Below are 25522 nucleotides of genomic sequence, written 5' to 3'. Positions count from 1 at the left end.
TTCCCCGAAACTGGTGTGGAAACCCTCAGAGAGCCTTAGAAGAGGCTAACTGCAACGATAGCCAACTATTGCCATTGGGGGACCTCTAAGTCACAGAGAATCTCCCACACACAAAAGAATGAGCTTCATTCCCTCATCACAGCCTCTACCTTTTAGAATCAGCTTTAAATATCCACCATTGAGAATGCCAGAGCCTAATATTCAGTTCAACTCAGATTAGCTCCTTCTACTTCTTCTCTATTCTCATTGACCTTCCCTTACTTTCTGGAGGCATCAAAATGCACCAAGAATGAGGGGGCTGTGCAAGGAGGAAGTGATATCCTGGATAATAAAATGCAGAAACTGGTGGTGATTCCAGTGCCTCAGACTAAACACCATGTGGCTTTGGGATCTGTCTACTGCTATTATGTGTTGTGAATTGTGTGTCTCATGGCACACCAAATTCATAACGCCCAGTAACTCAAAATCTAAGTGTATTTGGATATAAGGTCTTTAAAGAGGCATTAAATGAGGCCCTTAGAAGAAGAGGAAATTTCTGACATAGCATGTACATAACAAAGAACATGTTAAGACACAGTAAAGATAGCCCTCTACACACCAAGGAGAAAAGTCAATAACCTATAGATAACTTGAATTTAAAAATCCAAATCTTCAGTGGAGTGGAGAGATTGGACAGTGGGTTGACAGAACAAGAAATAAGCCCTGAGAACTTCTGGGTATAACTCCAAATCAAAACCAAAACAATTCTGTATCTCCAGAATCATGATAAAAAATTAGTTTAAACTCCTCAATCATTAGTGATTTTAGTCTTTCGATTTTTGGTTTGCTTACTAGAAGCGCTCACAAACTAATATCACTATCCATTATGATTTAGATTTGGGGAAATGGATTAAGACTGAAACCTGGGGTCAGAGAGATAGTACATAAGTTATGGCACTTGTGTTGCATGCTGCCAACCCAGATCCAATCCCTGTCACCCTTATATAGTCCCTCTAGCTTTCCATGAGTGATCCCTATGCAAAGAGATGGGAATCAGTCCTGCGCACTGCCGGATTCAGCACCCCACCCAGACAAACAAAATACACACACACACACACACATACACACACACAAAATACTATGAAAAGCCATTTTTGTAAACTACCTTAATGACCTATAATGTCCTGAAATGTCACTTGTAAATAAGTCTGCCAAATCTTGGCTGCATTCCCTCCCTCCCCGCACCCGCTAAATTAACTGGAAATTCTTTATAATCAAATGGTGAAACAAAAGAAAGCTAAATTTTTAGCCTTGAAAATTTTAGTGAGTTGCATTTATTGTAAACAATAAATTTCCTGGATATCCCCTTATTAAAGTCAAGAAGGAAATAAACAAATTAAAGGAAAATTCCATCATGTATAGATTTAATTTTGAGAATTTATAACTAAGCTTTGGAACATCTTGACTTGTGGAAAGAAGCTTTTGATGGTGCTCTTTTATATTTAATTGAATATATTTATATGCATGTTAGGATGAAATGAAATTGAAAATCCTATAATTATTTAGCCTCTAAATTTGCAAAAGCAATAATTATCAAGACAAATTATCCAATGAGTTCTGTCTTACTAAATATATGTTAAAGAAAGATATTCTTATTATTCTCACTGGAGAACAAAAGTTAATGCCTATGAGAATACTTGGGCTAAAAAATTCATGTTTCAATATTAAAAATTTGTTTAAATTAAAATAAATTTAATTTAGTAAAGTTTTCTCAGAACTTACCACCTAGCAAGCTTCCTTAGTGCTTTCTTCCACCCATGGGGCTACAAATAAAAGGCTCTCATGTTTTTTTTTGTGGTCTTGGTTTTGGACTTGAACCACACTCTACTTCACTCAGGGCTTACTCTCAGCTCTGTGGTCAGGGATCACTCCTGGTGTGGCTGAGGAATATTATGCAGTACCCAGATAGAGCTGAGATCACGTGCATGAAAGGTTAGTAGCTTAGACACTTATATCTGCCCCAAGTCTGCCAGTTTCAAAACCTGAAACCAAGTTTGGGATTTTGCTTCATAATGAATTGCTTGATTTCCGTAACAAAAAAGGGACAAAAGAATCTATGAAGAGCAAACTGTTTTCTTTCCTCTCACAATATGCCTGACACCGGATGTGTGGACTTTTTCTCACACTAACCAATTCCACACCACCAGCTGGTTGTCTTATATTTTGTTTTCTAATACAACCCAGAGTTCAGGCAGAGCACATCCATTAAGAGCTCCATTGCACAAGACAGTCCCACTGCAGATGCCAACCCCAACTAGTGAGCCTCCAGGTTCCCTGCCACTTCTGTCCAACTTGGTTAACATTGAAGGTTCTCTCTAGAGGAGACCACTATCACATAATAGCTGGGAATGATCACATTGAACGAGATCTTAGGGTTAAAAGTGAGTAAGGGATATCTTGTTAACCTTTCAGTATCAATATTGCAAACCACAATGCCCAGAAGTGGGAGTGAAGAGAGACAGAGAGAGAGAGAGGAAGAAGAAAAGCGCCTGCCAAAGAGGCAGGTAGGGGTAGGAGGTGGGGGATGAAGAGAGGAAAGCTGAGGACACTGGTGCTGGGAAATGTACACTGGTTGTTGGAGTTATGTATGACTGAAATCCGATAATGAACAGCTTTGTAATGCTCTAATACAATAAATACAAAATTAAAAAAGATTGAAGGTCCCAGAGGATTCTCCTTGGGCGTAATAACTTGTGACTGCAGCTCATACAACTCAGGAAAATCACAAATCATGAATCACGAAATCCTGTTGATCGTCAATTTATCGAGCAGGCTCAGTAGCCTCTCCATTCGTCCTATCCCTGAGATCTCAGAAGCCTCTCTCCACTCGGCCTTCCCAATGATGCTGCATTGGAGGCTCTTTCGGGGTCAGGGGAATGAGATCCAGCTTGTTACTGGATTTAGCATATGAATACACCATGCAAAGCTTGCAAGGTTGCCCCATGTGAGCAGGAAACTCTCAGTAGCTTGCCAGTTTCTCCCAGAGGGAAAGTAGGCTATAAGATATCGTGCGGCCGCGCACTTCTGGGACCTTGCTTTTAAGTCTCTGGATGTTGGCTGTTGATGGGATTACACACACCTGGGTTCCTCTGCCAGTACCTTCATGTGTGAGGCTTGTCCAAACATGTCGAGAGGGGCCTTGAGCATGGCTGTGGCTAGGTTCTGGTGGTCTTCGGCTGCCAGGAGCTCTGCTCAGGGTGGGAAGGGAAGATGGAGCCCATCCCCTCTAAGGGTCCCCCGGGAAGACAGCCAGACGCATGGGCAAGAGACTCTCTGCATCACTCTCTTCTGGGAGCTTGCTTTTAAGTCTCTAGATGTTGGCCATTGATAGGATTACACAAGATTATTACAAGGGGTGTTTTGGGGGCCTCCTTCAGAAATGCTCAGGCACCCAGGCGGTATTGCCAGCTAACAGATTTTATCCCCTAATCTTGCAATGCAGTCCAGTTTAGGCCTGAAGTGCTAGAGCCCTCCAAGACATACACAGCAGTGCTGGGGTGGGATGGGGTGCATACAGTTCCAGGCATCAAGTTTGAGCTCTTAAGCATGTAAGACATATACTCCAGTCCTGTGAGATATCTCCCAACCCTACAAAGGGAATTCTTTTCAAGAAGTGGAATTTTCTAAGTAGTGTTTAGGGAGTCCAGAGACCACTATCAAACTCGGCCAACCAAGCTAGTGGTTCAAGTCAGGGCTAAATATGTTGCAATAGTTGGGCCCTGTAGTGTGGAGATGACCAGAGCCACACTCGCCAGTATAAGGGGCCTCCAGGGTTATTCCTGGCAATTCTCAGTGAAGTCATCTGGTGGAGAAGATGGAACTGGTGTTGCAAAGCAAATGCCCCTAGTTCCTATGCTATTCCTCGGCCTGTACAAGAACATTTTAACAGATATATGAACAATCAGATTCAAAAAGGCAGAGTTTAGAAGAACCCTAAACACAGCAGATTCCGTTTTTCAGATCTAGGGTGTACCTTTCTACCCAGCATACTGATATGATCACCAATCTGGAAGCTAATCTGAACCCCACACCAAGGACATTTGTGAAAATACGATTGTATGGACTTAATTATTAGCTTCATTTATAGTCCTCACTTTATCAGAGAATGAATGATGTGGCTAAAAATTTCAAGTCTGTTCATGACTTGTGTTTTTTGGTGATAACCCCCTACTCAAGAGCTTATAAAAAGTTATCTGTTTACAGTTCAAAACATTATTTTAAAAAAAATTTTTTTTTAATTAGTGAATCATCGTGAGGTACAGTTACAGACTTACAAACTTCCATGCTTACTTTTCAGTCATACAATGGTCAAGTATCCATCCCTCCACCAGTGCCCATTTTCCACCACCAACGGTCCCAGCATCCCTCCCACCATCCCCACCCTGTACCCCCCCTGACCCCACCTCCCTTTTGTTTTCTCTCTCCTTTTGGGTGTTGTGGTTTGCAATAGAGGTATTGAGTGGCCATCATGTTCGGTCTATCGTCTGTTTTCAGGATGTGTCTCTCATCCCAAGCGGATCCTCCTAGCACCATTTACTTGGTGATCCCTTCTCTAACTGAACTCCTTTTCCCTCAGTATGTGAAACCAGCTTCTAAGCTGTGGAGCAATCCTCCCAGTACTTATCTTTAATAATCCTGGGTGCTAGTCTCCCATTCTGTTACCTTATATTCCACAAATGAGTGCAATTTTTCTATGTCGGTCCCCCTATTTCTGACTCATTTCACTTAAAATGATTCCATGTTGATCCATCTCTATGTGAATTTCATGACTTCATCTTTTCTAACAGCTGCATAGTATTCCATTGTATAGATGTACCAAAGTTTCTAAAATCATCTGTTTCGAGGCATTTGGGTTTTTTCCAGATTCTGGCTATTGTAAACAGTGCTGCAATGAACATACAGATGCAGATGTCATTTCTACTATACTTTTTTGCATCTCCAAGATATATTCCCAGAAATGGTATTGCTGGGTCAAATGGGAGTTCAATTTCTAATTTTTTTAGAATAGTCCATATTGTTTTCCAAAATGGCTGAATCAGTCGGCATTCCCACCAGTAGTGAAGGATAGACCCTTCCTCCCCACATCCACACCAACACTGGTTGCTTTTGTTCCTTTGGATGTGGGCCAGTCTCTGTGGTGTGAGGTGATATCTCATAGTTGTTTTGATCTGTACCTCCCTGATGATTAGTGATGAAGAGAAGTTTTTCATGTGCCTTTTGGGCATTTGGATTTCTTCTTTGAGAAAGTTTCTGTTCATTGCATCACCCCATTTCTGATGGGGTTGGATGTTTTCTTCTTGTAGATTTCAATCAGTGCCTTATATACCCTTGATATCAACCCCTTCTCAGATGGGTATTGGGTGAATATCCTTTCCCATTCTGTAGATTGTCTTTGTATTTTGGTCCCTGTGTTTTTGAGGTGCAGAAGCCTCTTAGTTTAAGCCAGTCCAATTTGTTTATCTCTGTTTCCACTTGGTTGGTCAGTGGAGTGTCATCTTTGAAGATACCTTTAGCTTCAGTACCATGGAGGGTTTTGCCAACCTTATCTTCCATGTACCTTATGGATTCTGGTCTGATTTTGAGGTCTTTAATCCAGTTTGATCTGACTTTTGTGCATGGTGTTAGGTAGAGGTTTGAACCCATTTTTTCTGTATGTAGCTGTCCAGTTAGCCAGCACCATTTGTTAAAGAGGCTTTCCTTGCTCCACTTCACATTTCTTGCTCCCTTATCAAAGATTAGGTGATAATATTTTTGAGGGTGTGTGTGTAAGGACATTCAGCCCTGTTCCATTGGTCTGTGGCTCTGCCTTTGTTCCAGTACCATGCTGTTTTAATTATAACCGCTTTGTAGTAGAGTTTAAGGTTGGGGAAGGTACATTCTTATCACCTGTGAAATTATAAGGATTGCTTCAGACACTCCTATCACTCAGGCAATTATAAAGATTTTAGGGAGGCATGTGTCAAGTACCCAGGAAAAAATACTGAGCATTATTAGAAATTAGGGGTAGAGACCAATACGAATTTGTTTCTTATTTTATAAATGGTTTGGCCTAGTATCATTTGCAGAAGTATCTTTTGATTTAGGTTGACTGTGTCCCCTAAACTTAACATAATCTATCCTTTGGTAGCTGATAATGGTGACTATTTGGAAATAGGTTGTTAAAGAAATTATTAAGTTAAATAGATTACATTAGGACTGGCTCTAGACCACTGTGGTATCCTCTTTTCCATTTTTCAATTGAATCAGAGTGATATACACATTTACAAGGTTGTTCATGATCCAATTTCAGTCTTATAATGTTCTGACACCCATCCCTTCACCTATGCACTTTTCCCATGCAGTGGTATCCTTATAAAAAGAAATTTGATACAGACAACAATGACAAGTCTTCCCAACTCATGAGGAGAGTATGTGTAGCTCAAGAGAGGGAGAAAAGGCCATACACAAACCAGGAAGCAAAGTCTTGGACGAAACCAAGTAAGTGAATACCTTGATGCCAGACTTCTAAAGTTCAGAACTAGGAGAAAATAGTATTTGATGTTTAAGTCACCCAGCTTATGATACTTTGTCATGCATATCTGACGAACAGATTTCCCATTTGTCACAGACTGCGTTGTTTCCTGGTCCTGATTGAAACCTAGAGTATGCAATTCTACAAGGAGTTCATAGAGAGGATATTTTCTTCTATTTTGCCCTGGGCTAAACCTGGGTGCAAAGAATTTTTTCTGAAAGTGAAATGTGTTGTCCTTTTTCTTCCTATCATGCAATCTCTTTTCTGCTGTGTCTAGACTCAGCCAGCTGTTCTCAGGAGCTGCTATTCTTGCTGAAAACAATGCACCTAGCTCCCAGGTGGTATTTTTCTTTAACTTGCTTTAAAACTTGAAATATGATGGGGCTGGAGCGATAGCACAGCAGGTAGGGCATTTGCCTTGCATGTGGCCGACCTGGGTTCGATTCCCAGCATCCCATATGGTCCCCCGAGCACCAGCAGGGGTGATTTCTGAGTGCAGAGCCAGGAGTAACCCCTGAGCATTGTCGGGTGTGATCCCCCAAAAAAACCTTGAAATATTAAATGCCCTTATTCTTTCCTCATCAACTACCACTATGCACTTACTACCACTTTCCTTTGAGGTTACCCCATTGTCCTTAAGCTTTTTTTGTTTCATGAAAAATTTTCCTGAGGAAAGGAACCTTGTTTGGTTTTTTTTTTTTTTTTTGGTGGGAAGGGGGTGGTTAATGGTGAGCTAGGATGTTAAGGAGATCCTCCATCTTTGCTTTTACATCTCGCTGGCACTCCCAGATTCTCCTGGCTGCTAACCTGATGGCTGTGTCTTCAGGTATCAGACTGACCAAAATTGGGTCACTTTTTTCCTTCTTTCAGAATAAGAACCTCTCTTTGCCCTCACTCTGATCTAGATTTCTTTCCATCCCTTAGTTCTGGGTTCTGGATCTTCCCTTATGCCCATAGTGATCTCTTTTTTCCCTAAGTTAGAGGTGCTGCTTTGCCCAATTTCTAGGAAGCTCTGAGCCCGACCAGTAACTCTGAGACCTGTGATAAGATCTCTATGATCAGGACTCACTCCAGAGGTGAGTTGTCTCTTGACTTCACCTCTCTAGTTCGCTGGTGGCCCACTAGCTCTCCTGGCTTATTAATGTTTCTCTGCATTTCATCAGAGCATTACTAACCATGTTGCATCCTATTTCCTGAGTCTCTCTCTGGTCTATTATTTTCTTCATCATTATCTCCATAGGATTGTTCCAGTCATTTCACCCTGCCTCCGTTTTTTTTTTTTCCAGTCACCAGTTCACTTCTTCTTGGGACTAATCTGCAAAGTGGGACTTAGAATTCCTAATTCCTCCCTTTCCTGTTGTCCATTTATATGCTTTATTTTCAAAGAATTCCTTTTTGCTCACAATAATCACACACACAGATTCTGAGAAAGAGAAGTAATTAATTGGAAGAAATTTCACAATGCACTTAAGATTTCCTTTCCCCCTGATTCTTTCCCTAAGAATTCCAGATTGGATGGTCATAGGAAGACATATGTGACCTCTTCTTGCCCCAAGGAGCCTGCCAACACTTTTTCTTCCAGAATGAGTATAGAAGATAATAGTATCTGTTTTGACACTGAAGGATGCTGGGTGGGTTACATGAGAATATATATTTGAAGAGTGATTTGTAAATTACAATTATAAAGAGGCCTACTCAAATGAAATAGAATGACACTTGGTTTCCAAAACACACTTCACTCTGAGGAGGAAGCTCTCTGGCTATCTTTTGTCAAAATTCTGGCAGTCATTTCCCTCCCTAAAAATAATTAAGGTAGATTTAGGTTCCCTTTGAACTTCTGTAAGTCTTAACAGGATTGCCCATTTCCCAGGGCCTTATTGCACTGGATTAATTCAGTCACAAAAGAACAACTTTAGTTTTGGATGTTTGTTCTTAAGGCTTACAGACTAAATGGAAGTTGCGTGTCCTTTCCCATTAAAAGTAAACGGGAGGAGTGTGTTAGAGTCGCTCAGGAATGGAGGTGGGTACACTAGTGATGGATGTAGTGTTGGAGTTATGTGCATGGGAAACCACAGAATTGTAAATCACAGAAATTCAGTAAATAAAAAATAATTTAAAATTTAAAAAAATATTTTAAATGATTTGAGCCCTGTAACCACATGACTTCTCAAGCATCACCAAGTATAGCCCTACATTGAATCTAAATCTATTTGAGTTGAGATTAAGTCATGAAATTTGCTTATAAATGGATAAACGTGGAGAGTATCATGCTAAATGAAATGAGTCAGAAAGAGAGGGAACAGACATAGAAAGACTGCACTCATTTGTGGAGTATAAAATAACATCACATGAGGCTGACACCCAAGGACAGTAGACATAAGGGCCAGGGAGATTGAACCATAGCTGTAAGACTGCTTCATGAGCAGAGGGGAGAAGGCAGATGGAATAGAAAAGGGATCACTAATAAAATGATGGCTGGAGTAACCAGCTGGGATGGGAGATGCATGCCAAAAGTAGATAATGGATCAAACATGATGACCTCTCAGTGTCTTTGTTGCAAGTTATAATGCCCAAAAGTAGAGAAAGAGTATGGGGAATATTGTCTGCCATGGAGGCAGGGGGAGGGTGGGAAAGGGGGGTATATCCGGGATATTGGTGGTGGGGAATGTGCACTGGTGGAGGGATGGGTGTTTGATCATTGTGAGATTGTAACCCAAACATGAAAGCTTGAAACTATCTCATGGTGATTCAATAAAATTTAAAATAAATTTTAAAAATAAATGAATTAAATCTATTTGAGTTCTATGCTGTGATCATTTAAATGAACAAATAGCCAGAGATAAAGAAAATTCAGGAAAAGAAAAAGACCATGGGAAGTGAAGAAAAACACATAATATCCCCTACATCCCCTGTCATGTTTGGGGAAACATGACAAGGTGGCCCTAATGGTCCTCAGCATTTCAATGTCTTAGCACAGCATCCTTGGGCCCTCCAAGAGTAAGTGGGAGTGGCCTCAGGACCCTGGCACTACTTATGAGAGCAAAATATTAATTAACTAAAAATGAATATTTCCTTTAGATAGAATGGTAGTACAGCAGATAGGGTCTTTTTCTTGTATGCAGCCAAATCGGGTTCAGTCTCTAGTACCCCATACCATCCCCCAAGCCCACCGGAACTAAGAGTAAGCCCTTAGTACTGCCAGGTTGCAATCTCCAAATAAAAACAACTGCACTGTAGCACTGTCGTCCTGTTGTTCAGCTATTTGCTTGAGTAGGCACCAGTAACATCTCTATTGTCAGACTACTTGTTATTGTTTTTGGCATATCGAATATGCCACAGGTAGCTTGCCCAGCTTTGAAGATTTATAACAATAAAACAGGTTAATAAGGAGAAAAATCTAAATGTGAATCTCCAAATTGCAGCAAGTGGATTAGAGTTGAGATCCAGGAACAATGTTGAATTGATCTAGAACAAGGCCTTTGAATTCTGTCAGGCTTTGCTTATCACCTACAACAAAAGGGGTGGATGGTACTATTTCATAGTTATTATGAGGACTACAAGAGATATGTTAAAATACTTTAGCAAAAGCTATGCACAAGAAAAAAAGCTATACACAAGCAATGAAAGCATAAGATTATCAATTATTAAATTCAGTAAGTTTAATGGCAGGCTTTTCAGCCATTCTCCCACAGTCTTCATTGCAGTTAGTTGTCAATTGTTTTCTCAGACCTGGTTGTTAAAACAAATCTCTACACAAAAGAATTAGAATTCCTCAAAAAAGTGACCCGTCCAGGATTTTATCAGTTACACTAGCATTTGGTGAAAGAAGGTAGCTCCCAAGCATCTTAACATCTCATCGCTGTTCTTCAGAAGTCCTGGGTTTTCTGATAGTCTTCTGTATCTGCCGTGGCCCTGGCCCTGGCCCTGTCACTGTCCCAATTCATCCTTCCTTGATCTAGAGACTGAACTACTTCATTCTCACTGTTTCCCTCTTCTTATGGATAGACAAACACAAAAACTTAAAAACTCAAAATCTGCCTTCCCAGCTCAGCTTTTTCTCAACACTGATAATTTGCTTTGAGATCCCTCCATACCTAACTTTCGCTCCAGCAGTCATTTCTCTCACCCCATTTGCAGTAACATCTCAAGGGATTCCCTGTCCACTCTGCAGTTCATATAGACCATCTCAATTTAGGAAATGTCTTTCAGCAAAGATACCTGAAAAGGAGGAATATTCTAAGATAGTGCTTGGATATCAAAGCTCTTTTCTTAATTATAATTCAATATCACTTAGGAAGTATCTTTCTTGATTCATGTAATTTGGCTATTTTTAGAATCAGGATACCATTTTCTTAGACTGTCCCTATTTTTTAAAAAGTTAAAACTAAAATTACCCTTAGGACATTAAGTAGATCTTTCAGAAAAAAGTAATATTGGGGAAAGAAGCAAAACAAAAGCTTTGCTGCTTTCTAAAAATTCCTTTTGGTGCTTTCGTACTAATTTTATTTAGTTCCTTGAATAATTGTAAGCAATAAAACAATTTTTATCAAAGTTTCTCATCTTAAAGGCAGAAATCAATCAATTCTGAGTATAATCTCTTCCTGAGAATTTCGAAAGCAGTACGCTTATCGGTGCACTCATGGATTGCATGCATCCTAAAATTCCTTTGAGCAAAGACATTATTTTAACGATTTAATTGAATTACAACCACTTGAATCTAAATCTATTTGAGTTCCATGTTGTGTTCATTTAAATGAGGGAAGAGCCAGAGATAAAGAAAATTCAAGAAAAGAGAAAGATTGTGGGAGGTGGAGAGAAGCACATAAAGAGAAAGACTGATGATAGAAAAATCACCCAGTTATTCCATCAGCGAATATTTATTGAGTCTCCAACATCTGGACTGTGCTCAAAGGAAGAGTGAGAGGAAAAAGAAAGGTGAAAAAAGGAGGGGGGGAAGCTCTATGGTTTCAAGCTGGAGGAATCCAGGGCTGGCTGCTATTCTCTATGACTGTGTCGTCTGAACCAGATCCTCTTCAGCCTTCTGCTGAGTTAAAATCTGAAGTTCATAGTTCACTACAGAGCATCATTAAACCTTCACAGACTTCCCAATATGGAATAATCCCTGCAATAAAATCACACTGAGGCTGCAGAAGTTCTTGCCAGACCTACACTCATGTAGGAAATAATTGCCAAGATTCAGATGAACTTGAGTTGAGAACCAAATTTGGCCCATGGGTTGGACACTTGCCAGATCTAAAGTAATCCAATATGTTTTCCCAACATATAATCTGCATTATTTGTTCATGTACTGAGTCCAGAGTTTCATATAGTGAAAAAATGGCCGTAATCTAAGTTTACTATTTTTACCATATGCCAGGCTATTTATATCTTAAAGAAAAGTACTCCAAGTAAATGAAATGTATAGTTGATACCTTTTATAACTTCAAAAAATTAAGTTTACTAAAATTAAAATTAATGGTTTTTAAACTACTGAACTAGTTCAACATATGCTAGCAAAAGGCATACCCTGCACACTTATCTGATTCTCTGTTTAAGCAAAGGGGGTGTTTTTCATTTAATCCAATGACCAGAACTTCTGGACTATTTACGATTTAGTTCTTTCACTCACATCAGATTCTCAGTCTCTTTCTGTCTGTCTGTCTGTCTGTCTGTCTGTCTCTCTCTCTCTCTCCTCCCATCTGCCTTCCCCACAGCTCTATTAACTTTATCTCCCTTCTCTCTTTACTCAGAATGCAAAAAAATATTAAATATATTCTGCTTTATGGGGGAAAGCTTTATAAGATCTCAACTTTTAATTCAGTGCTTATGTTTAGTCAGCTCAATGAGATATTTAAGCTAAAATAAGAAATATTAAGTGCAGGTTTCAAAAAGATTTTCTTAGATCATATTGCATTTCCTAAAATTATTTTACTAGATCTACAAAGCAGCTTTATAGAAATTATTTTAGAGGGGAGAGGTAGATTGTACAGCTGATGTACCTGGGTTCAATCCCCTGTAATCTCAGTGTGGTCCCGAGTTCTTCCAGGAACGATCCCTAAGTACTGAGCCAGGAATAAACCCTGAACATCATTGGCGATGGCCCACAAATCAAAAAGAAAATTATCTTAAAGGGTTTGCAATTTTTTAAAGTTTATTTTAAAGTTGTTCACATTAATTTATTACAGTCAATATTCCAACACCAATCCCACCACCATTATACCTTCTCACCACCAAAGCAGGATTATTTAACACTAAATAATTTATTTTGTATTACTTGTTATAAATAATCTTGTAAAAGTGATCAAAAAAAGTTTTTCTTAGAGGAAAATATGTGAAGATTGTTGTATCTAACCCTAAGCCCTTAAATCCTTGTATGAGATTACTAACATGTTAAAGCTTGAGCCTTGTGTGCTTTTATTTATATATATCACATTGCTCAAAGATTTGCTCGAACGGACACTAGTAACGTCTCCATTTTGAGACTTGTTACTGTTTTTGGCGTATAGAATACACCACAGGTAGCTTGCGAGGCTCTGCCATGCGGACAAGATGCTCTCTGTGGCTTGCTGGGCGCTCCGAGAGGGGCGGAGGAATCAATCGAACCCAGGTCGGCCACGTGAAAGGCAACCACCCTACTGCTGTGCTATCATTCCATATATATTTTTGATCAAGACTGATTGCCTTCTACTTTATACCCCCTTAACTATGGTGTTCTAGTCTTGGGACATCAGTGGTATAGAATTTGAGATGTTGTTCCAGAATTCTAAAATTTTGAATAGGATGAAACAAGCTGAAGTTAATTTTTTTAACTTTGGGATCTGGAGGCATCTCTGATGTGTGTTGCTCTCTTCTCAGATTTATTTGCATGTCTCTGCATCGTGACTGTTAATGAATTTATGTGGCACCAGAGGCAGTTAATGGAGTGACTGCCAGGCTCCCAGAAGAATAGAGATGGGAGAAGGTCGCTCATTCCCGACTCCATGCGAGCCTGGAGATTTCAATCATAAAACCTTGCATACCTGAGGTTTTCAGCAGATGCACTCATGGATGAGGTTTGTCCAAGCCTATGGAAATCAGCAATGAGCATGGCAGTGATTGCGTTCTGGAAGATTTTCAGCTGTGGGGCTCTGTTGGAGCAGGTAGAGGGACTCACCTGCCTTACTCTGGATTGGCCCAGATGAGAGAGCCTGGCATGCCTCTAGACCATGAGTCTAGAGACATCTTTTGAAGGTTTGCAAATTTATGAAATGTGGCTTTCTCATTAGCATAGAGCCAAATATTTTTTGAAGCTATAATGAAAAATCAATGGATCTTATTGGCTCCAAATGAAATTCATTTTGTAGATAATATTTTTAGAAATGTAATTATTTCAAGGTTCTGTCATATGTCGAGAATTTGAAGTCCCAGAAAGATTTTTGCACAAAGAGGTTTCTACTAAATTTTGTAATGTGGGACCTCTGTCATAAAGCAGAACTCAGCAAGTGGTCTCCTGATTTATCTCCTGCCAACCTCTTTTTTTTTTTGCTTTTTGGGTCATATCCGGTGATGCACAGGGGTTATTCCTGGCTCTGCACTCAGGAATTACCCCTGGTGGTGCTCAGGGGACCCTATGGGATGCTGGGAATCGAACCCGGGTCGGCCGCATGTAAGGCAAATGCCCTACCCGCTGTGCTATCACTCCAGCCCCCTTCTGCCAGCCTCTCTTAAAATACTCAGGAAGTGACATAAGGACAGTGTGGAGTCTTTGGGGCATTTTGGTGTGTTGGATGGGTTCAGCAACATTTTGCACCAAAAGTTAATGTATACCTAATCAACATTAACATAATTATAAACTATGTTTTACCTCAATGCTAAAAAATATCATATAAAATATTCATGAAAAACTGGAACAAATTACCAAATTGCCACATCACTAGAAGCTGTTTGTACTCACAACCATGGTAAGAAATTCAAATATTCCCATAGCAGACAGGAATCAGGGGCAAAAGACTGAGTCAGGATGAACACTGGTCACCACACACAGCAGCATCCTTGTCCAGGCTGATGGAACTATACTGGCCTAGGGGAAACCACCAGCTCCTTACATCACAAAGTATCTTTATGAGATCAGGATACCCCTCACAGAGAGCAAACCCTTCCTTAGGAGTACTCTACTTAATTTGGAAGACAACAGTTCCTGTTGATACAATAGACATGAGGGAGGAAGTGGCAGATTTGTTCAAGCAACTCAACATACTATATGTAAGAACCAGGTATCAAGAATTAGTGATAGGTGAAGATGTGACACAGAGGTGAAGCACACACTTTCCAGGTGTGAGGTCCTGGGTTCAATACACAGCAACATAAGGATGAAAATAGAATTCAGAATAAAATGGTGAAACCACAATCTCTGGTACTGAATACAGTAACAAAACAAGTCTTGCACAAGAGTCTAGGACCTAAATCCTAGGTTTCATACCTGTACCTCCCGTGCTCCACTATCTATGGTCTGTACAACTAACAAACCAAAGAATCCTGAAAAGGTTTTGTAGGTAGTGCAAGCAAATGATGAGTTTTCTAGAGATTGCAAATTGACCATTGCCACATTATTTTCTCCTCTTTTCTTAGTAACACAAATAGTCCTGCTTCTTACCTTGAATATTGCCACCTGGAAATAAAGACTACATCCCCCATTCACTTTTTTATTGTTGTAGTTTTCTTTGTGGATCACACCTGGTGACGCTCAGGAATTACTTCTGGATCTGCACTCAGGAATTACTCCTGGCAGTGCTCGGGGAACCACATGGTATGCTGGGGATCAAACACCTGTTGGCCACATGCAAGACAAATGGCCTTACCCACTGTACTATCTCTCTGGCCTCTCATTCACTTTTGTAGCATAAATTCTTATTGACGTAGTGTAGCTACAGGATCAGCACTGGGAGATCATCTTTCCAGTGTTATTTTATTTAAGAAAAATACATAAAATTTTCTTTGACACTATTAATTGGGGACTCGACAGGCAAGTCTAAATCTAATATATACCCCTTCCACTTGGCCAGTCTTAAAACCCTAGCTAGAAAGGGGTAGTGGGGTTAGAGAGGAAAGCACTGATCTAAAGGATTAAAGCAAGCATGCTGACTCATAGAGAATTCCAGAAAGGGGAAGGGGCCTGCAAGCACTCTGCAACTGAATTTTTTCATGCCATTTTTCTAGTAAAGAATACATAAAAGCCAGAGCAGCAGTTTCTCTCTCTAATAGAGACATAGAAGGTAAACATAACTATGGGCAGATGACTTGACTGAAGGACAAACACATCAGTCTGTGTATCAGTGGAGAAATAGCACCAGTAGTCAGTATAATACATGAACACCACAATCAGAGAAGGGAAAATGTCACATGTTTTCTCCTTACAAACAACCTTCACCCAATTCTCAAGTTCTCACTTTGGTTGATGGCAGTGAGCTTCTGTTTGCCATTGTGACAGGAGGTCTTCGTATCATTCCCACATTTGTGATCATGTCCTTGGGAAATACCCTGCTTTTGAATGGGAGGTGGTACCGGTCGGTGAATTGCTTCTTACACACATAATGGCAAAGGTAATGGAATGTCACTCCCGTAATTTTTTCGCCATTATATAAGACTCTGCCTTGCTAGCAAACATACTCTAGAGATTTTTCTTGCTGGATTGATAAAGAGGCCGATTGTGGAACCCAATAACCACGAGCTGCAGGAAGCCTCCAAGAGCTGGAAACGGACTCTGAGACCAGAAGGCAGCCTTCGGCAGTGCCCTCCATCTACCACTGTAAGAGAATAAACCGCCAATAACTTGAGTGAGCTAGGACAGTCTTTCCCATCTGACCTCCAAATAAGTAAATTGCCCAAAATTTTCTATTGTAAAATCCTGGTTACAAGGGACTGAGACTTAATTAGTCCAGACTCCTGAACCACAGAAAAACTAAAGTAACAAACATGAGTGGCTTTACTTTTTTTAAAAAAAAAGTATTGAATCACCATGAAATAGACCCTTACAAAGCTTTTTATGATAGATTTCAGTCACATAGTATTCCAACTATGTGGCTGAAATGCACACCCATCCCTTCACCAGTGTACATTTTCCAGCACCAGTGTCCCCAGGTTCCCTTCCGTCACCTCCAACCTCCACCCCACCTCCCAGCCTGCCTCTATGTCAGGGGTTTTTCTCCTTACTCTGTCTCTGTCTCTGTCTCTGTCTCTGTCTGTCTGTCTGTCTGTCTGTCTGTCTGTCTGTCTCTCTCTCTCTCTCTCTCTCTCTCTCATGAATGGCTTTCAACTGCTACATTTCTGATCATTTGTTACACAGAAGTAGGTAACTCATATTCCTGTGTAAGGCAATTTACTCACTTTAATACTTCAGCTATTTTTCTTCTATTATTTTTGCATCTAGATTAATTTAGAAAGTTCCTATACCACAGAGAAAGAGGAATTATTGATGCTTTCATCCTTGCCTTTGGATCTCTAATCCACATGAATTTATTTTTGTGTTTGGTATGGGAATGAATATTTTCCCAAATTGCTCCGGTCTCTTCCTGCTTACCCCTTTCCATTTATCATAGGAATTCTAAAATGTTAATAATTAGGGTCTGGAGAGATCTCTGCAGTGAGCTGCTTGGTTTCGAAATTCATGTGTGTATCTCTGGAACATAGCTATGTAGGGGCTTAATAGCCGGTGGCAGTTTGTGGGAGTCATCTCAGAGTCCCATGGGGAGTGGGGAAAGAGAAGGGCCGGCTCCTCTCCCCTGCCCCTGGCAGGGCCTGGCGTTTGCCTGTTGTTTTTTTTTTGTTTGTATTCTCTGTATAAATATCGAAAAGAAAGATTGCTGCATCACATGAAACTACCACATACCTGAAACTTTTGTTGAGTTCTAGAAGATGGTGGCCAATGGGATTCCTAGGGTACGCGATAGTGGTGGCAAACACCAGGCCTTCAGAGGATAGGGGAGGAGCTGGCCCTTCCCCTTCCCCCTACCCCTATGGGACTTTGAGATGCAGCCCACAAACTGCCACCTGCTCCTTAAGCCCTACATTGCCATGATCCAGAGAGGCACACATGTATCTCGGAACTGAGCAGCTCTCTGCAGAGATGCCTCTGGACTTTTGCAATAGACCACTTTCGCTGGGCCACTCCAGACAGGAGCAGGTGCTGTCCCTCCACAAAGAACTTCTTACCCATAGCCACGTGGAGTCCAAAGGCTTCATGCCAAGAAAATCAAAGCTGCCCATGATTTCATTCCAGTTCCATAAACCTAAAATGCACCTATTTTCCCATTTTTCAGATTTAAATGTAAGAAATAAAATATATATAAACACACATTGACACAATTTATAAAATTATAATGTATCAAATTGATATGGAAAATAAATAAGCTATAAATTTACTTTAGTCTGTAACTACCTATCCATTATTGTACATCATATATTTTTTCTATATTAGATTTATTTCCTCCACCAACTATTCATTTTTCTATTCCCTTTGCTTAAAGTAAAGGTTTATTGTGAATGATCACTTGTTTTACTTTTCATTTTGTTTCATCTTTCACCAATTTTATATCCTTTTATAGCACATATAAGTTAAATCACCTAATCTTCCCTTTTCTTCCAACCTATTACTTTGCATAGCTCCTTGTCACTCTGTATAGTTTGTTATAAATGACAAAATTCCATCCTTTCATAGCTAACTAGTATTCCATCCTATAAAAGTACTCCATCTTCTTTAATTCCTCCACTTGCCCATAGGCTCTTTAGTTGTTTCCATTTTTAGCTTTCTTGGTGATGCTGCAGCAAACATTTGGATGGTTCTAACTTTTGTGGGTGTTTTTTTTATTCTCTGTATAAATATTGAAAAGAAAGATTGCTGCATCACATGAAACTTTCAATCTTTAGTTTCTTTTTATAAAGTATTTTTGGTTTCTGGCCACACTCAGTGGTGCTCAGGGGTTACTCCCAACTCTGCACTCGGGAATTACTCCAGGCTGTGCTTGGAGGACATATAGGATGCTGGGATTGAACCCAAATCAGCAGCTTGCACAGCAAAATCCCTACCTGCTCTGCTATCATTCTGGCCCCTATCTTTATTTTGTTAAAGAAGCAACATAGTTTCCCAAAACATTTTACACAATATATTTTTGTGCATATTAGGTATAATTAATGTGAGTTAAATGTACCTTTCTATTATAAAGACAATATATTGTACAGGAGTAGTTGAAATAATGACAGTATTTGGAATTCAGATTATTTAACCTGAGAATATCTAATAAGTCAATTATCTCTTTTTTTATGAGAAACAGAGTTGCTTATGTTGCTTTAATTTTTCAGTATACTACTGAAAATTATAATATACATGTTATGTAAAGCACTGTAGCACTGTGGCACTGTCGTCCCGTTGTTCATTGATTTGCTTGAGCAGGCACAGTAACGTCTTCTTTGTGAAACTTGCTGTTACTGTTTTTGGCAAATCAAATCTTCCACGGGTAGTTTGCCAAGCTCTGCCATGCGGGCACTCTCGGTAGCCAACCCAGGTTCAATTCCTCCGCCCCTCTTGGAGAGCCCAGCAAGCTACTGAGAGTATCACACCCGCATGTCAGAGTCTGGCAAGCTACCCATGGCGTATTCGATATGCCAAAAACAGTAACAACAAGTCTCATAATAGAGACATTACTGGTGCCCGCTAGAGCAAATTGATAAGAAACAGGATGAAAGTGACAGTGACAGTGACATGTTATGTTAACTAGAGACTTTATATATTATTATAGTTGATAAGGTATAACAATCATAATTTGAAAAATTCTTTAAAATTATTTCAAGAGCCTTAGAATTATTTATTTCAACAATAAAATACCTAAGATAAAATTGAAGAGCCTGAATATAAGGAAATCACAGAAAATCTGCTATAGGAAAATCCCTCGGTAAATATTCTTTAAATGGGAAGATCCTGTAAATACCTTATAGTGTTAGCATAATGAAATCTTTTGTCTTCCTTAAAAGTAATCATTCAAATAATTCCTGGGAAAACGTGTTCCTTGGTGAGCCATGAATTATTGTTCTGATTTTAAAATGCCTTAATTAATTGGAGAGATTAGTATATCTTCTTTGCATGTGGTAGACTCAGGTCCCATCCCTGGTACCAAATGAGGTCCCCTGAACCCCATCTTGCACAGCCCGGAGTAATGCCTGAGTGCTTCTGGGTATTAGCCTCCCCTCTTCGCCATGATTCTTAAATATAAGTTTTCCTGGTACGGTTTTGTGACTTTCCGAGCAACCGGTTGTTAATTGTCTCCAACAGAAAAATAGCACAGCTATGTGTGAGGTGAAGAAAATTAATTATTATTTACATAATTATGCAAAAGAAGCTTTTTCACACTTTTCTTTCATGCAATAAACACAAAATACATCAACTCCTGAAAGTCCCCCGTTTTCTTCCCTGGGTTTACTTAGTATGACATTGACATTTGGAAACCTCTCACTATTTAAGCCTAACTTTCTTCAGAAATATTTGCAATTAGTTTTTGACAAATTAATCCCTGTCTTTTGAACATTCAGTTAGACTGTTTTCTCTGCAACCTATTTTTTTTTTCAGTCACTATCTATCTTTCTAGTTGCCAAAGTGAACACCATCAACAGATTGGAGGTTGAGAGTGGTACAACCGCAGTTTTACAGTGGCGCTTGGAAAGGAAGGAAAACAAACTCCAGGCAGCAATCTGAGCAATGAGGCATCTGAAAGGAACTTCAGACCATTACTGACAGCAGCCAGGGAAAGAATTTCTTTACGTAATATAGTTCCACTGCCTTTGTGAGTTTATTTGGATTTCCTAGGCCTTCATGAGGACTCAAGGGATTCCTAAAATAAAATCTACAGAAGGCATCCTTACCTGCGCTCAACTCAAAAATAGCTTTGTGATTTAATAGAGAACTTTAGCTTTTCCCTGGCCCTGTGCTTGGGAACATCTAACTATTTGAGCCAACTTGTTTTAAAAGTTAGCAACTCTACCATATCCCTTGAAAATAGAAACTTTTCAATATTTTTTGCAGAGTTTAACATTTAGTCCCAATCATTTTTTAGCTTTGATATTAACCCTGAACTCTAACAACATTGATCTGACATTATTGTGCTTGGAATACGTGTGTGGGGGTGGGGGGAGAGGGTGTGCTCAAGTAATTCCGTCTGTATACTCACTTACTACCGATTGCATTGTAATTTTTCTTTTCTTATCTCTAACTTTGGTTTACCTAAATTGAACCTGCATATCTTAGCTACATAATGAATGCTCATTAGATAGCAGTCTGATATTACCATTATGTTGCCAGGGATCTTTGAATATCTTAGACTTTGAAGACTTTTAATATTTGCCTTTACATAAATGACTGGTTTTATTTTTATTGTAGCTTTTAAATCCCTTAAAAAAATTGTTTGATGAGGCTTGTAGATGGTTCAGTAGAATTAAAGTCCTACCTTTCAAGCATAAAGTTGTCCCTGGTGCTACCCCAAAGTACTAAGCAGAGTCCAGGCCACTTTTCTGTTTAGAAACCTTTGACACTTCAACAGTCCTTAGTCTCTGGAACACCATAGCCAGAGGTATCTGAGCACTGTAACTGGAATGTGTGACCTTGGAGCTCCATGTGCATATAGCCATGCATGTGACCCTCTCAGAGCAAGAATAACTCAGCACTGTAAGTCAGTGAACACCACAATCTGGGGTGTGTGTGAACTTTGGTTGTCACAATAGCAGCAGAAAGGGACAAGGAAAAAGAATTTTTTCACATCATTTCATGAAATTATTTTGTAGGGGTTTCTTTTTTTAATTTATAAGTGACAATACTTCTATTTGGTGCATTATTTTATATCAAATTTGACTGAATTTAGTGAAACTCTGCCTTTTTCTCCCTAAACTCAGGATTACCTCCCCCATCTTCCCCAGAACAAGTTTATCGTGGGCTGATTAGTGTTACTCTAAACTCATGTGGTCACAATCAGCTTCATTTTCTCAACTATTAATCCAATGTCATTCTAAAATTTTTACTATTTTTTGGAAGCACCTTTACACTTCTGGTTTTTTCCTTTAATTCCTCTTTTCATGTCCCCCACTGCTATCAATTGTCCCTTGGTTATCTCCCTACGCTTCCACATCCGCACACAACACCCCCACATCACTCAAACCCTTTCTCCTTGCGAGACTCCCTCATTCCTCAACTTCATCTCAAATTCAGTAAAACTTTGTTTAATGAATACTTTAGCAAATTACAAAAATGTCTATCGTGAGTTTTCACAGTTGCCCAGGTAGAAAAAGAGGTTGTTGATTCTATTACTCAGAGAGCAACTGATTGGTTTGGGGGTCTTGCTTCTGCTTATTCTCCCATATAAAACCATAATTGTAGGGCCATTTTCTGTATACTTCATGCAGCTGTCATAGTTTTCAGTGACAGAAAGAAAAAACGGTGCTGAGATCAGTGCTCCTACCCAAGCAGAATAAATCAGATATGAGGATGGGAATAACATCTGTTAGGAGGAACAAGGGCAAAGGCCTTGTAGGTTTTGCCAGGCTTGTTTTATTTTGTTTAGACACCATGATTTACATCATCATTTACAATAGGCTTTCAGGCATGCGATGCTCCCACCTTCAACCTCACCCTTGTCCCCATTCCTCCACCAGTGATCCCAGATTCTCTCTTATCCCCCAACATATATTTTTTCAAAGAATGTGTTTGCATCTTGTGGATAATACCTAACAGTGGGATCATCAGGCCATATAGTATCCCTACTCTTAATTTTCTGAGGAATATCCATAATGCTTTGGATAGGGGCTGAACTAGACAACATTCCCACCAGTCATGCATGAGAGTTTCTTTTTCTCCACAACCCCACTTGACATGACATTCTTAGCAGTGTGAGGTGACATATCATGATCTTCATTTGGATTTCCATTATAATAAGTGATGATGAATACTTTTTCTTATGCCCAATGGCCATCTATCTGTATTCTTCAGGGAAATGTCTGCTTATTTCTTCTCCCCATTTTATAATGTGGTTATTGAGTTTATTGATGTTGTTCTTTGTACTTGTCTTTATAATTTGGATATTAACTCTTCATTTTATATATTACTTACAAATATTTTGTCCCAATCATAGAATTTTTTTAAATTTTTGCCCATGCTTATAGTTTGATGCAGTCCCATTTATTTTTGTTCCTGTTGTCTTTGTCATGAAATCATGTCATTGAAAATACCTTTAGGGACTGGAGCAATAGCACAGCGGGTAGGGCATTTGCCTTGTACACGGTCAACCCGGGTTTGAATCCCAGCATCCCACATGGTCCCCTGAGCACCGCCAGGAGTAATTCCTGAGTGCAGAGGCAGGAATAACCCCTGTGCATTGCCGGGTGTGACCCCAAAAAGCAAAAAGCAAAAAAAAAAAAAAAGAAAAGAAAAGAAAACACCTTTAGTCTAAATCCTAGCATGTTCTGCATATATTTTTCTCAATATATTATATCTTTTATAGTGTTCCCGGTGCCACATAATCCCATCAACGGTCAAGATCCAAAGACTATAATAAAACAAAGCTACCAGAAGAGAGCGACCTGCACCAGGCTTTCTTCACTGGGACCCCTCAGAGGGGGGCGGGTTGAGTTTCCCTCCCCACCCCAAGCAGAGCCCTGGCAGCTGAAAACCTCCAGAACCCCGCAATAGCCATGCTCAAGGTCACTCTCCAAACACTCGGACGAGCCTCATGCATGAAAGAGCCAGCAGAGGAACCCAGGTGTGAGGAATCTGGAGCTGAGATCTCCAAGCCTGCTCGGATCAGGACTGGGCCCCCTCCACCCAGATCCCCAATTTTCCAGTAGTTTGGCAGTCACACCCAAAAATTACCCCTGGTGCCACATAATCCTATCAATGGCCAAGATCCAGAGACTGCATAAAACAAAGCTCCCAGAAGACACAGCCACTTCTCGGCCACACGACCTCTTATAGTCTAGCCCACTGATATACCTAAAGCAGCACACATGTGTTTGGTTTTGACATACTTGTTTGTATTCTCTGATATACATTCTCTGTCCCTCTCAGAGAACCCATAAAGCTACCAAAAGTATTCCACCCACACAGAAGAGCCTGGAAAGCTCCCTGTGGTGTATTTGATATGCCAAATACAGTAACAATAACAGGTCTCATTCCCTTGGCACTTAAAGAGCCTCCAATCATTGGGAAAGATGAGTTAGGAGAGGCTGCTAAAATCTCAGGGCTGGAATGAATGGAGACATTACTGGTGCCCACTCAAGCAAATCAACGAACAATGGATGACAGTGAAACAGTGATACAGTGATGGTATAATCTCAAGGTCTTTGATCCACAGTGAATTGACTTTTTTAAGGAGCAAGATACAAACCCAGTTTGTTTTTTCCACATAGCTATCCAGTTTTTCCAACACTATTTGTTACAGAGAATATCTATACTCCATGGATCTGGCTCTTTTATTTATCATAAATTAACTGACAGTATATCTGAGGGTTTATGATTAGTATTGAATTCTAATTCACTTGTCTATCTGTCTCTCATTCCAGTATCATGCCTGTTTTGATTACTCAATTTAATGTATAGCTTCAAGTCAGGAAATGCAATCATTGAGGGGGATTTTATAGGAGTACTTTGGCTCTTAATTAAGACCCTATAATTCCCTACAGTTTTTAGATGTGTAAGACGGGTAAAATAAAGTTGTGGCCATATTAGTTGGCAGCTTGGTTCCGAAGGTGGCCTGTTCAGTGAAGACAGGGAAGGAAGTTCCTTTTGGCTGAGCTGAAATGGGGGAAAGTATTCCAGCTCCCTAGGCAGAGCTGAGATGGGCAGTGGCTAGCAGGGGCCAGAAGGGGTAAAGTGTCTGTGCACTGTCTCGAGTGGTGGCAGGTCTCATGGGGATAGGAGAGAAAATTTCTGTAGCCAAAATCAGAAGGTGGGGGAAGGAGTGAGAGGGAATGACTGTCAGGTTTGTGTTTTTAAAAACTAGCATAATGAATTCAAAAATCATTTTTAGATGAAGATGATTTTCATTTTAAAACAAAGATCATTGCCCAGCAACAGATATGGTTGTAGTAGAAATTTAAGGTATGTTCAGGATAAATTCAATTCCAGAGACAAACATTGAAATGTCAACAAAGATTGTTCTAATTAATTTTATGTTACCTGAAGCACTAAATGGATGCCCATGCGGGTGGCCAGTATCCAAAAGGAGGTGACTCTCATGCTTGGCATCTTCGTGTACCATTGACTCACACTAAGTCCATGCTGACAAATATGTAGCAGTTGAGGTGCTCATTGAGTACTGGTCCAAGTCCTTCTCAAAGCCCAACCTCCAAGAAGGGCAACATTGAGCTGGGCTTAAGAACTGAAACTGACACATAGCTGTAGGAAATGTCTTGCCCATCCAGGCTGTCTACAAGAAGAAAGTCAAGGTTATCACAGAGGAGGAGAATATTTCCAAGGTCTTTGCTAGTCTACATGATCTGTGCCAATGCCCTTGGCCTCCAGGTAAACGGACCAAGGAAGCTGATTACCAGGATGCTGAAAAAGAAAAAAATTAAGTGTTCTTATTTGAAACAGGAAAAATAAACAGAAGACAACTAGAGGATACATACACACTAGCAAACAGCACCTGTTTACTAAGTGTGCCCTGGAGTTCAAATTATACAGAAAGAAAGGAACCTAGTAAATCTTCAGCATTTTGTCTACAATAAAAGGAAATCAATGTCTCTAAGTAACTCTTTGTATAACCTACACTAAAAAAGTTGATACTGTATATTACTCTGATGACATTCCTAAGGGGGAAATAGTTGCAAAGAAAAATGAAATGTTTTAATTAATGTATTCAGTGTACATAGTGATTCAGCAAGATGAGTAGAATGAGATTAGAAGAATGACCCAGAGAAAAATTCCAGGAGAATGGGTCCAGAATATGCTTAAGATAATCCTCT

General features: G+C 39.8%; 1 pseudogene; it reads left to right on the top strand.

Moving 5' to 3' along the window:
* LOC101542121 (COP9 signalosome complex subunit 2-like) overlaps positions 1-25132 on the top strand; it is a 116608-nt pseudogene extending 91476 nt beyond the window's left edge.
* The last annotated feature ends 390 nt before the right edge of the window (positions 25133-25522 follow it).

Source organism: Sorex araneus, chromosome 1 (genome assembly GCF_027595985.1).
Source record: "Sorex araneus isolate mSorAra2 chromosome 1, mSorAra2.pri, whole genome shotgun sequence".
Taxonomy (NCBI): domain Eukaryota; kingdom Metazoa; phylum Chordata; class Mammalia; order Eulipotyphla; family Soricidae; genus Sorex; species Sorex araneus.
This window is presented reverse-complemented; position numbering and strand designations above follow the sequence as displayed.